We start from the raw sequence: 12,831 nt of genomic DNA, 5'->3' as shown, positions 1-12,831 counted from the left end.
TGGCAATGAGAAGAGTGAAATATGGCCTTTTGTAGGAACGTGGATGGAACTGGAGATTGTTATGCTAAGTGAAATAAGTCATACAGAGAAAGACAGATACCATATGTTTTCACTCTTATGTGGATCCTGAGAAACTTAACAGAAGACCATGGGGGAGAGGAAGGAAAAAAAAAAGAGGTTAGAGAGGGAGGGTGCTAAAACATAAGAGACTCTTAAAAATTGAGAACAGGGGCGCCTGGGTGGCACAGTCGGTTAAGCGTCCGACTTCAGCCAGGTCACTATCTCACGGTCCCGGAGTTCGAGCCCCGCGTCAGGCTCTGGGCTGATGGCTCAGGGCCTGGAGCTTGTTTCCGATTCTGTGTCTCCCTCTCTCTCTGCCCCTCCCCCATTCATGCTGTGTCTCTCTCTGTCCCAAAAATAAATAAACATTGAAAAAAAAAATTTTTAAAAACTGAGAACAAATTGAGGGTTGATGGGAGGGAGGAGAGGGTGGGTGATGGGTACTGAGGAGTGCACCTGTTGGAATGAGCACTGGGTGTTGTATGGAAACCAATTTGACAATAAATTTCATATTTAAAAAAATAAAATAATAAAATAATTTTTTTAGAAAATCTAAGTGCTATTTCAAATATATAATGAAATGGCATAATTATATTTGATAAACTTTTTTGGTCATCCCATGTCATATTAGTGTAAAATATTTAATCTTAGTAAGTAGTCAGTTAATAAATTTTTAAATTTTATGTTTATTGAGTATATTCTTTATACACTGGCATTCTAAAAATGATTTTATGGGGAATTTCTTCATGTACAATATGTAGTAAAAAATTACTTTTATGCTTCATTTTTCTCTTGAGTGCCCTTCTCCTACCCTTTCTCTTCTCAACTCATCTATCTCATTTCATCTTTTTTTCCAAAGTTTTTATTTAAATTTTTTCAAGGTTTTATTTAACCATCTCATCTCAGCTCATCTCATCTCATCTCATCTCATGCCAATCTCTTTTTTCATCTACACTTTATGTGCTCAGCCTTTTATTGAAAAATCCAGCATCACTTGTCAAAATTAAAAAGAATCATAGAGATTATCCAATATAAATCCTTAAAGTATGGATAATAATACCTCTTATAGGATTTTCTAACCAATGGAATATGGGCTGAAATAATGTACAACATCCCTCAGTGATCCTCATTCTTTTTTCCAAGATGATCTTAGTAGGCCCTTGTTAACAATGATGGTGTTACACATTGGAAGAATCCAATTGATAGGAGGGATCAGAGTCCTCTGCTAACAATGTGAAACAGGGACGTGAGAGCCCACTTAGATTAAAAAACTAAACTGCTATTGAGAATTTATGTGCTATAGTTTGTTTACCCTAGACTGCTTTAGGAAAATGATTTCTTGTAGCCCTCTTAAGAGATGACTCCTCCTCGATGGCTTTCATAAAATTGAGTGTAGACATGGAGTAAGTTTCTTCTCTACTATTTGTAGAACTTCCTCCCCCACACACTTAAAAACTAGACCTTTACATTTAGTGCCACTTATTCAACAAATATTTATCAGACACTTTCACAGACCCTCTTTGAATGCAGACATCTTTATCTTCCAAGTTACTCTTGTATGCATGCCAGCAACATTTTAAGACTTGTCTCCATTTCATTCTAATGCTAATGTCATAATTTTATGAAATTTAACTATCCATATAATTGATTTAATCTGATTTTGCATTATCTTTAAGTTGTTTTCTTCCAGTGGTAAAATGATTTTTGCCACTTTATCTCAATCACTTACTACCATATAATGGTTTATTGACCTCACTCGTAATATTCCCCACGTGTCCCACAAAAGTCAACATTTATAAAATGCTCTACACAACTCTACATATTCTGCCTTACTTTACATATTTTATGACACTTACTCAACTTGCTACAACCCAATTGCCTCTGTGTTTTTCTTCAAAGAGACCAGACAAGCTTTGATAGCTACATGACTAAATATTTCACTTGATATTTGGGCTCAAATGCCACCTCTTTACTGAGTTCTACTTTGACAGCTCTAATTAATATTGTAACCTCAAACTATGTGTCTGTTTTTGTGCCTATACCATACTGTTTTGATCACTACAGTTGTGTAGTATACCTTGAAATCTGGAAACTGTGATAGCTCCAACTTTGTTCTTTTTTTGTCAAGATTTCTTTGGTCATTTAGGGTCTTTTGTGGCTCCATACATTTTTTTCTTGTTTATTTATTTATTTTGAGAGAGACAGAGATAGAGAGAAAGAGAGAGAGCACACACAAGCTGGAGAGGAGCAGAAAGAAAGGGAGAGGAACAATCCCAAGCAGGCTTCACGCTGTCTGCACAGAGCCTAATGTGGGGCTTGATCCCACAAACCATGAGATCATGACCTGAGCCAAAATCAAGAGTTCGATGCTTAACCACCTGAGCCGACAAGGCTCACTAATTCCATACGAATTTTAGTATTATTTTTTCTTACCATGAAAAATGCTGTTGGCATTTTGATAGGGATTGCACTGAATCTGCACATTGCTTTGGGTAGTACGGTCATTTTAACAGTAAAGATCGGGGCGCCTGGGTGGCGCAGTCGGTTAAGCGTCCGACTTCAGCCAGGTCACGATCTCGCGGTCCGTGAGTTCGAGCCCCGCGTCAGGCTCTGGGCTGATGGCTCAGAGCCTGGAGCCTGTTTCCGATTCTGTGTCTCCCTCTCTCTCTGCCCCTCCCCCGTTCATGCTCTGTCTCTCTCTGTCCCAAAAATAAATAAAAAATGTTGAAAAAAAAATTTTTTTTAAAAATAAAAAATAAAAAAAAAAACAGTAAAGATCAATGGAACAGGGGAATAGAGAGCTCAGAAATAAACCCACAATTATATGGCCAATTAATCAATGACAAAGAGTCAAAAGTATACCATGTGGAAAAGACAATCTCTTGAATAAATGATGCTGGGAAAACTGGACAGCTGCATGCAAAAGAATGAAACTGTACCACCTTCTTATACCATACACAAAAATAAACCCCAAATGGATTAAAGATCTAAATGTGAGACCTGAAATCGTAAAACTCCTTGAAGAGAACTTAAGGCAGTAATAATTTCTTTGGCATTGGCTGTAGTACCTTTTTTTTTTTTTTTTTTTTTTTTAAGATATATCTCCTGAGGTAAGGGAAACAAAAGCAAAAATAGACTATTGGAACTACTTCAAAATAAAAAGCTTCTGCACAGCAAAGGAAACAATCAACAAAACAAAAAGGCAGCCTACCGAATGGGAGGAGATATTTCCAAATGATATATCTGATAAGTGGTTAATATCCAAAATATATGAAGAACTTGTACAACTCAACACCTAAAAAACAAATAATTTAATTTAAAATGGGCAGAGGACCTGAAAATTGTATCATCAACAATAAGAAATGCTTCTAATCTTCCTTATCCTTCATATATTTTTAAATCTTTTCTGTAGCATATATCAGCAACTATTCTACTATATAATGTTCTTTTTATTATGCTCATTTTTTTTCTCCTCCTGTAAATTGTAAACTCCTTTAGGACAGGGAACCTGACTTCTTTTACTTTCTGATATATCTTAAGTACTTTTAACAATGTTCTATATATAATAGACACTCAATAAATGTTTTCTAAATGAATGTTGAATTAATGTATGTGTATAGTTATGTATGTCATTCTAATAATTTTATAGTATTTTAAATTAAAACAGCAATAAATCTGAACTGAAACACTCATATTAATTCCAGGTTCTTTATTAACTGGTTCTGTGATGCTAGCCTACTTAACCTCTTAGTTGCCTCACTTACAATTTTAATATAATTATATTTTATCAATCTACTCAGAATTATGAAAATCAAATGAGTTAGTGCATATGAAAGTGGTTCATAAACTCTATATCAGCAAATATTTTAATTAGATATAGTTAAAGGATAAATTGAGGCATAGTAAAAATTTTGAGTTTATTTGAGCAAAAATTGATTTGAATTGATCAGCCTCCAACCTAGCAAATAGAAAGGAGTTCCAAAGAGCTGTACAAAATGAAAACACTTTTACAAAAGGAGTGGGAGAAGGCAGTGAGAACAAAGTTCTAGTAGGCAAAAATGTGAGTTGGTTATTGTCAGGCTACTTTCCTCTAGGGCATGACAGATAACCTGAGAGGCAGATTACCTAACTAGTGCTGTTCAGGTGACTCTTGATTGACTGGTTTAGGGTTCCACTACTGGGAGAGCTGAAATCAGTTTGCTGACTTGGGACTTAGCATAATTGAGTCCATTTGGGGCCTGGTGTCTAGTTTTAAACAATATAATCCCTTTACATTTTCATTATATTACATCTGTAAGATATAGAAAATGGAAGGAAAAAAATATTAAGGTAATGCATACTTCCTTTTAAAATAAAACAAAACAAAACCAGAACATGTTTACATTTGAGTTGTCTTGATAACAGACTAAAAATCAGAATTTTAATCCTTTCTTCCTTAGAATGAGACAAGTTGTAGGGAAAATTATATTTTCTACATAAGTTCTATTAGCTAAACATTCCATAGGTAATTTGGGCTTCTCCATTTATAAGTAAAATCCATACTAAAGGTATGAGACCTAGTTGGCAATCCATATATAAAAATCATTCTCATTAATGTAAGTTTACATATATGTTCATGGACAGATATTTATACATATATATTAACATAAGCACATGCATAAATTAACATAATGTATACATGTATGTCATTATTTTGCTGAAAATGATAAATTTGGTAAAAATCTGAATATTTTTGGAGTTCCTGGGATAGACAATGAGATAACATTAGGAGAGAGTTTTAAAATCATGGGGGCATGGGATAGTTCAATAGTAATGTACTTCATTTACCCTATGAATATTTCTCTTAAAAAAAAACACAATCCCAGAATAAAGTTTATAAGAGGTCAATATCCTTGAATGGGAAATCAAGGTCTGACAACCATAAAAGAATTGATATGTGCGAATTGACCACATATCAATGATTAGCCTTGAACTCAAGGCTAAACATAACGTGAATGTAAATTTCAGCAACAGAACCAGCAAGTGATAGATGAATGTGGAGTCAGAAAACAAAAGGAGTTTTCAAAACTGAAATACAAGAAGACAGGATGGGTCAGCATTAGCGATATGTCACAGAATACTAGAGGAAACATAAATCTATTCGTAATTTCAAGCATGGTTTTGTTAGCCTGTCAGTGTGGGGCAGATACAAGCTTAACTTTAATGTCATATTCCTTTAAGATGGATCCAAATGCGGTCTTTGATATGAAGAGAATGAAGCTGAAATGTAAAGAAACCTATTAGCGAATATATATGATTCAGGGCTATAAGAATAATAGGAATGTATTTTGTTTATTTTAACAGTGTGAGAAGTAACATGACCCATCCAACAACAGACCACGAAACAGAAGCAAAAACCAAAATATTTTTTGCCTTAGTTCAGTGTTTTTTTTCTATTGCACTGTGTTCCCATTATATATGAGATGCTGTCCTAGATCCTGTAATTTAGAAAGATGAAAAAAGGCATTCTGAATCTGAGAACATTCAGAATTGTCTTTTATTCATTTTTGCTGGTCATATCCAATAATGATAAAAGTGATAGTTAAATTGTGTTTCATTTCAGTCATTCATTCACTCATCAATATGTATTTATTTATTTATCGATCTATTTATTTTAGAAACAGACCTTTTTTTTTAAATGTCTTATTTATTCTTAAGAGAGAGAGAGAGAGAGAGAGAGAGAGCGAGCATGAGCGGGAGGATGGACAGAGCAAGAGAGGGACACAAAATCCAAAGCAGGCTCCAAGCTTGGAGCTGTCAGCACAGAGGCTGACATGGGGCTCGAACTCACAAGCCAGGAGATCATGACTTGAGTTGAACACTCAACCGACTGAGCCACCCATACTCCCCCACTCACTGACATTTAAACAACTACCGGGTTTAATAATCAGCTGACAAAATATGGCTATTTGTATAATTATAATTGCATAAGTTTCACTTACTCAGGAATATAGTATTACATACTCCAGTCAATATTTCTTTGTTCATCATATTAACTTAGATCCATTTGGTTCTAGTAAGGCTATTAGGCAACTTAGAAGTCTCTGTTTTCTTGAGACCTGGCAATAAGATGCATTTACAGTCCTAAAGAGACTTTTAATCTGGCTAAGCAAACTAAGTGTATGTAAAATTGTGTACATGGTTATATGATAGAATTTCTACTTAAAGTCAAAATGAGGAATGAAGACAGTGGTGTTTTAAGAGTTTAGAAGAAAGGACAATTAAAGGGAGTGGGTAATCAAAGAAGAGTTTGTGAGGTGAGATAGTGGGAGTTATGCAGGGTATTAAAGGACTGATTTGATTTCTTAAAGTGATGCCTTTATTGAAGCAAATGACACACTTATTAATGACATAGGCTTCCATTATCTGATTAAATACTTGACTTTACTGACCTGTTACTTTACCTTTGAGACTTCATTTCCTACCTGGCTAGCACAATTCTCCATGTGAAAAGGAAGGTCAATGCTAATCAGAACACTTTCCACAAGGTTATAAAAAATGCTAGCTAATCCTGAAAAAATAAAACATGTTTTTCTCTTGCTTTTACTTATTTTCTTGAAGAAATTAGTGGTAGGTATTTTTTTTAAAGCTGGATGCAGCAAGTAAAATGCATGAGTGCTTGTTTTATTTTAGGTTTGGATTAGATGAGAAAAACAGGGCATTCAGAATGCCCTTCCTCACCTTGCAATGAATCTGACTCATAGGCAATTTATAGCAACACATACAATTTTAAAAGTTGCTGCAGTAATAGTCAGCAGCCAAACTATTATAATTTAAACAGACTAAAATGCCCCCGGAGAACAGATTTTACAAGAAAGCTAAAATTTATTGAAAAACATTGTAAGATAGGTTTTTCATTCATTGTATTTTCATTCCCGAGAAAATCAGTAGCAATAACACTTGTTGAGTTGGCGTCCTGCTTGTTGCTTTTGCTGTGCAAGTTAAACTTTCAGTATTGACAACCAAAGACAAGGTCAGAATTATACTGCCTTTTTTGTCCATCTCACTATGATATAATATATCTTTAAGAATGTTTCCAAATATTTCATTGTTTCACATCATTGATGAAATAACAAGTGTCCTTTCTTTTTAAAGGCTTTTTTTTTTTTAAAAAAAAAAAAAGGTGTATTTATTTATTTTTGAGAAAGAGAGAGGTAAGGAGGGGCAGAGAAAGAGAGAGACAGAATCCAAAGCAGGCTTCAGGCCATCAACGCTGAGCCCAATTCCAGGGGCTAGAATTCGTGAACCATGAGATCATGACCTGATGAAAATGAGTCAGACACTTAACTGACTGAGCCACCTAGGCACCCCAAAAGTGTCCTTATTATTCTCATAGAACTTTTTGGAAATTTCTACTATAAATTTCAAAAGATATAACATTATGGAAAAATAAAGTTGTGACTTAACTGTGATAAGTATGATCAAGTATGAGGTAAACAATGCAAAATGACAAAATGATATAAGAGCAACCAGGGTTTTGCAAACACAAAAAATTCTTTGATGTGATTATCAGAGAAATAATTTTACCTCATCCATTAAAATAATATATTTTTATTATAGTAAGTGGTAATTTTAAAATTAAACAGAAATGTATGGTTGCAAATGAATAAAGGAAGAAAAATTAAAGGCAACCAACAGAATGTTTAATAATTACTTTTTTTGATGTTTCTGCCATTATTTGGGTTCACATGTAAAATGAACATTAAACCTTTCCTGAGACAATCCCAATTTAAACCTTAGTCCCACATTCTTTATTACTTCTACCTATTCCACACTAAACCACAAAATTAGATAATAAATTATATAGTCATATTTTTATGGAATGTATTTCAAGAATCATTCAATCCTTTTTTCTTCCTGCAACTTTATCACTAGTTCCTAACATATTTTGTCATCTTTGGGGAATAACACTGTCACTGCAGAAGTTTCAACAGAAACAGCAGATATGGAAAATTAAGATCTCTGAGGAAATGTATCTTTACATTCAGTATGATTTCTTTGAGATAACATAATTACTTTCTTATTTTTATTCTTATTATAAAGGTAAAGATGAACATTTTACAACTCTTAACAAGTCTTAAGAATGAGAAAGGACAATAAAAAATTATCAGTCTTATATCTAGGGAACAATTTTTGTAAAGAAATTTTAAATGTTTTCTTCATTTTCTCTATGCATGGTGTTTGAATATCTATAGATACTTGTTATACAATTATATATACAATTTTCTGTCTTTAGTTTTATCTCTAAGAATAAAACATAAGCACTTTCTTTTTTTTTAATATTTTTAATGTTTATTTATTTTTGAGACAGAGAATGAACGGGGGAGGGTCAGAGAGAGGGAAACACAGAATCCGAAGCAGGCTCCAGGCTCTGAGCTGTCAACACAGAGCCCGACGCGGGGCTCAAACTCACAGGCCAACTCACAGGCCGTGAGATCATGACCTGAGCCGAAGTCAGACACTTAACCAACTGAGCCACCCAGGCACCCCAGCACTTTCTTATTAAGATTACTGGTAACAGCCACGTAACACTTTGAGTAAATATACCAATGTTTATTATTTTGTCTTTGGATATTTAATTAGTTCCCAAACTTAGATATGATAAATAATATTTTTACCAACTTGTTTGCCTTTAAGATTTTTTTATTCTCTTTCTTTTATAATTTTAGAATTTTTTCATCCTAAATTCTAAATTACAGTTTTTGAATGATAAAATACAATTTTAGGTATTTTATTAAGTTTATTGATAAAAGAGTTGTCCAACTTTTTGTACTCCCACCATCCTTTTATGACCTTATACTGGTCCTGTATCTTTGCGTACATCAAGTATTATCTTTTAAAAATACTTGCTAATTGGAGCATCTGGGTGACTGACTGTTAAGCGACTGGCTCTTGATCTTGGCTCAGGTCATGATCTTGCGGTTTGTGGGATGAAGCCCCATGTTGGGCTCTACACTGATAGCATGGAGCCTGGTTGGGACTCTATCTGTCTCTCTCTCTCTCTCTCTCTCTCTCTCTCTCTCTCTCTCTCTCTCTCGTCTTCCCTGCTCCTGCTCTCTCTCTCAAAATAAATAAATAAATTTTAAATAAAATAAAATAGTAAACACATTTGCTAATTTGATTCAATTTGTCCTTCTTTAAGTATTGATTACAATAAATATATTTTCCACATTATCATCTTCTTCTGTCTCTTGTGTTACTCAAAATCCTTTGGCAACCTATATATTTTACAAGAAGATAAGCCAAGTATACAAAATAAAATTAAGTTCATGTAAGCAATAGGCTATATTTTTTAATGTATTTTTAAGGTCAACCAATCAAATAATTTTTCAATGAATGATGCATGTTTTGTTTGATTTGGTTTGGTTTGTTTGTTTTCCTGCCAGGGTATCAAGTGGTTGATAGGTGGCTGGATAGATTTAGATGAAAATATTATGAAAAAGTGTCTCAAAAAATTGCAATATATACTTCATTATTATATTCATAGAACGCCCTCATGTTTTTAGTAATAATTGTGCCCTTAGAATTTGCAATACAAGCATTGTATTGGTCAATTGGTTTCTAGAACAGCCTCAAACATTTCTGACGGGACTAATTCTTTGGTATTTATGAGAACTCTCCAGGGAATTCCAATATGACTCCAAGGTTGAGAATCTGTCATCTAAGCTAATGGATTTTCCATTAGTAAATTTGTACTTCTGTAATGTAATAATTGTGTTATTGACTAACTTTTGGCATGATGAAGTAAATAATAATGTAATTGCTAAACTGTCTAGTATTGAAAATATAAATAATGAACAGATTTCCATGGGATTGTAGATGTCAGTGGACTGGCATAAATGAGTGAAATAAGTGATGATTTTAGGAGCGCCTGGGTGGCTTATTCAGTTAAGCATATGACTTCGGCTCAGGTCATGATCTTGTGCTTCGTGAGTTCGAGCCCCACGTTGGGCTCTGTGCTGACAGCTCAGAGCCTGGAGCCTGCTTTAGATTCTGTGTCTCCCTTTCTCTCCCTGCCCCCTACCCACTCATGCTCTGTTTCTCTCTGTCTCTTAAAAATAAGTAAACATTGGGGCGCCTGGGTGGCGCAGTCGGTTAAGCGTCCGACTTCAGCCAGGTCACGATCTCGCGGTCCATGAGTTCGAGCCCCACGTCAGGCTCTGGGCTGATGGCTCAGAGCCTGGAGCTTGTTTCCAATTCTGTGTCTCCCTCTCTCTCTGCCCCTCCCCCGTTCATGCTGTGTCTCTCTCTGTCCCAAAAATAAATAAACATTGAAAAAAATTTAAAAAAAATAAGTAAACATTAAAAAAATTAAAGAAGTGATGATTTTACATAAGGAGCTAAAAGAGGAAGTGTAGAAACCAAAGCATAACTAATAATTGGATTTGATAATGAGCCATTTTATTTCTATTTATAAATGTTACCTGTTCTAAAAACCGATTATCAAATAGTGGATACAGTCATCATTTTCCCATGATTTGCTAAGAAAGCACAATGGCTCAGCTAGTAGGCCAATTGTTATTTTGGTAAATTGTAAAAATTAATGTTTTCACTTTTTAATCTATTGAAGTTTAATTTTTCAGCAAATGTAAGGAAATAGAATTTAAAGTTGACTGACTTGCAATGAAAACAAGGAATATAATATATTACTGAGAAATTTGTAAAAGTAGTATAATCACATAGATGATGACAAATCTGATTGCTGTGAGAAGGCAAATGAACCTAAGACCACCGTTGGATAGTACATAATATTAGTGGTATGAAATATTTAAGACAATTTCTTATCACATATTCATACTAGTAAATATTTTTATTTACAGCTGTCCAGAGCTCTCTTTTACAGTGTGATGAGCAGGTTTTGGCATATATATGGTCTGTATGGTAGAAGGATATTCTAAAGAATTTATTTTTTTTCTTTTTTACAGTTGAGAATTCATGGTGCACACACACACACACACACACACACATATATATACACATATGTATCTATCTATCTATCTATCTATCTATATATATACATACAGTTACAAATACTATGAACCACTATGCATATATTTAATTAAAAATACTATGAACCGGGGTGCCTGGGTGGCGCAGTCGGTTAAGCGTCCGACTTCAGCCACGTCACGATCTCGCGGTCCTTGAGTTCGAGCCCCGCGTCAGGCTCTGGGCTGATGGCTCGGAGCCTGGAGCCTGTTCACGATTCTGTGTCTCCCTCTCTCTCTGCCCCTCCCCCGTTCATGCTCTGTCTCTCTCTGTCCCAAAAATAAATAAACGTTGAAAAAAAAATTTAAAAAAAAAATAAATAAATAAAATAAAATAAAAATACTATGAACCACGAAAAGGTACATTGGAAGTAAAATTATGCTTGGAGTAAAAAGGCCACTGCTACTAAATTAAAAAAAAAAATGAGTCTGAAGGTCAATCCAGACGTTATTTATTCAGAGGACACTGTTGGTATTTGACTGTATGTCTCCTAATTTTAATTCAGTGTTGGAGGAAATAGTGAACATTGAGAATAAAATTAAATTATATCCACTTTTCATATGCTCTGAGTAAAAAATGGACATAAACTCTAAAATAGATACCCCACTCAATTTGTTTCCCCAATGAAGTGAAGACATTCACATACATTTTTTAAATTTAGGATTATACTATATATATTATTTTACCATTTAATTTTAGTCATAATTTCAAATTAAAGCAATTTCTTTAGATCAATAAGCATTTTATAAATAAAGGAAAAAAATTATGGTTCTCTGGGTTGGAAGGGGTACTAAAGGTAAACATTGCAACCCATTTTTTGGGAAGTATGTCAGGGCTGTTACAAGGAAATTTTTAGGGAATTGCAACACATTATGAATTTTTGAGATCAATCCCTTCCCCGAATTTCTAAAGAGGAAGGATGTTTTTCTTTTTGAGAAACCACTTAGCCTTGAGTAAACAAGCTAATGATAGAACAAACCATACATCTGTACATGAGAAAAGGTGACAGATTATAAGATGTGAAAAAAAAAGAAACTGAGGAAGTGGAGTATATAGAGGAGGAAAGAGGAAAAAGAAGGTGAATGAGTAACATTGTTAGAAAAAGTACAACAGTGAAGAGAGATGTGTTTCTCTTTTTACTGTAATACCTTATTCATCTGACAGAAATTTACATTAAACTACTGAAGTACTTTTCAAAGGTTTAATGTTGAATTTATGCTTCTTTTAAATGTCACACAATGCGGGAACTGGCCTTAAGATGGCTCCTGTACGCTTATATTATACACGTGTAAAATGACATGTGTATGAACAGTTGACAGGCAGAACACAGAATGAAATAAAAGAGGCTCCAAGAGGTGAAAGCCAGGCCCAGAGAATAGCTGAGTCATTTTACTAGATAGGAGGCTGTCCTAGTTGATAGTGGTCCCGGCTGTGTTTGGAATAGCTTTGGGTGATGTAGCCACTTATCTCTTCTCTCTCCTCCATGCCTAAACATGCAGTTCTTCTTGGGCTTTTAAAACCACAATGCATTACTGTTTCACTTTTCTATATCTTAATATGTGTCCTAATAACATATCTCATAGTGGTGTTCTCTCTTTTAGGAAAACCAAAAGCAAACAAACAAACAAAAAGCCTGATAGAAAGAATGCTTATACTACTTCATATTGAACTGAAATTTTGGGTTTTTTCAGTCATCCAAGGATGACTTTGGAATTTTGGAATATAATGCTTTAGAAACACAGGATT

This window comes from Herpailurus yagouaroundi, unplaced genomic scaffold (assembly GCF_014898765.1).
Source record: "Herpailurus yagouaroundi ecotype Mexico unplaced genomic scaffold, PumYag 164, whole genome shotgun sequence".
Taxonomy (NCBI): Eukaryota; Metazoa; Chordata; class Mammalia; order Carnivora; family Felidae; genus Herpailurus; species Herpailurus yagouaroundi.
Note: the sequence above shows the minus strand (reverse complement) of the source record.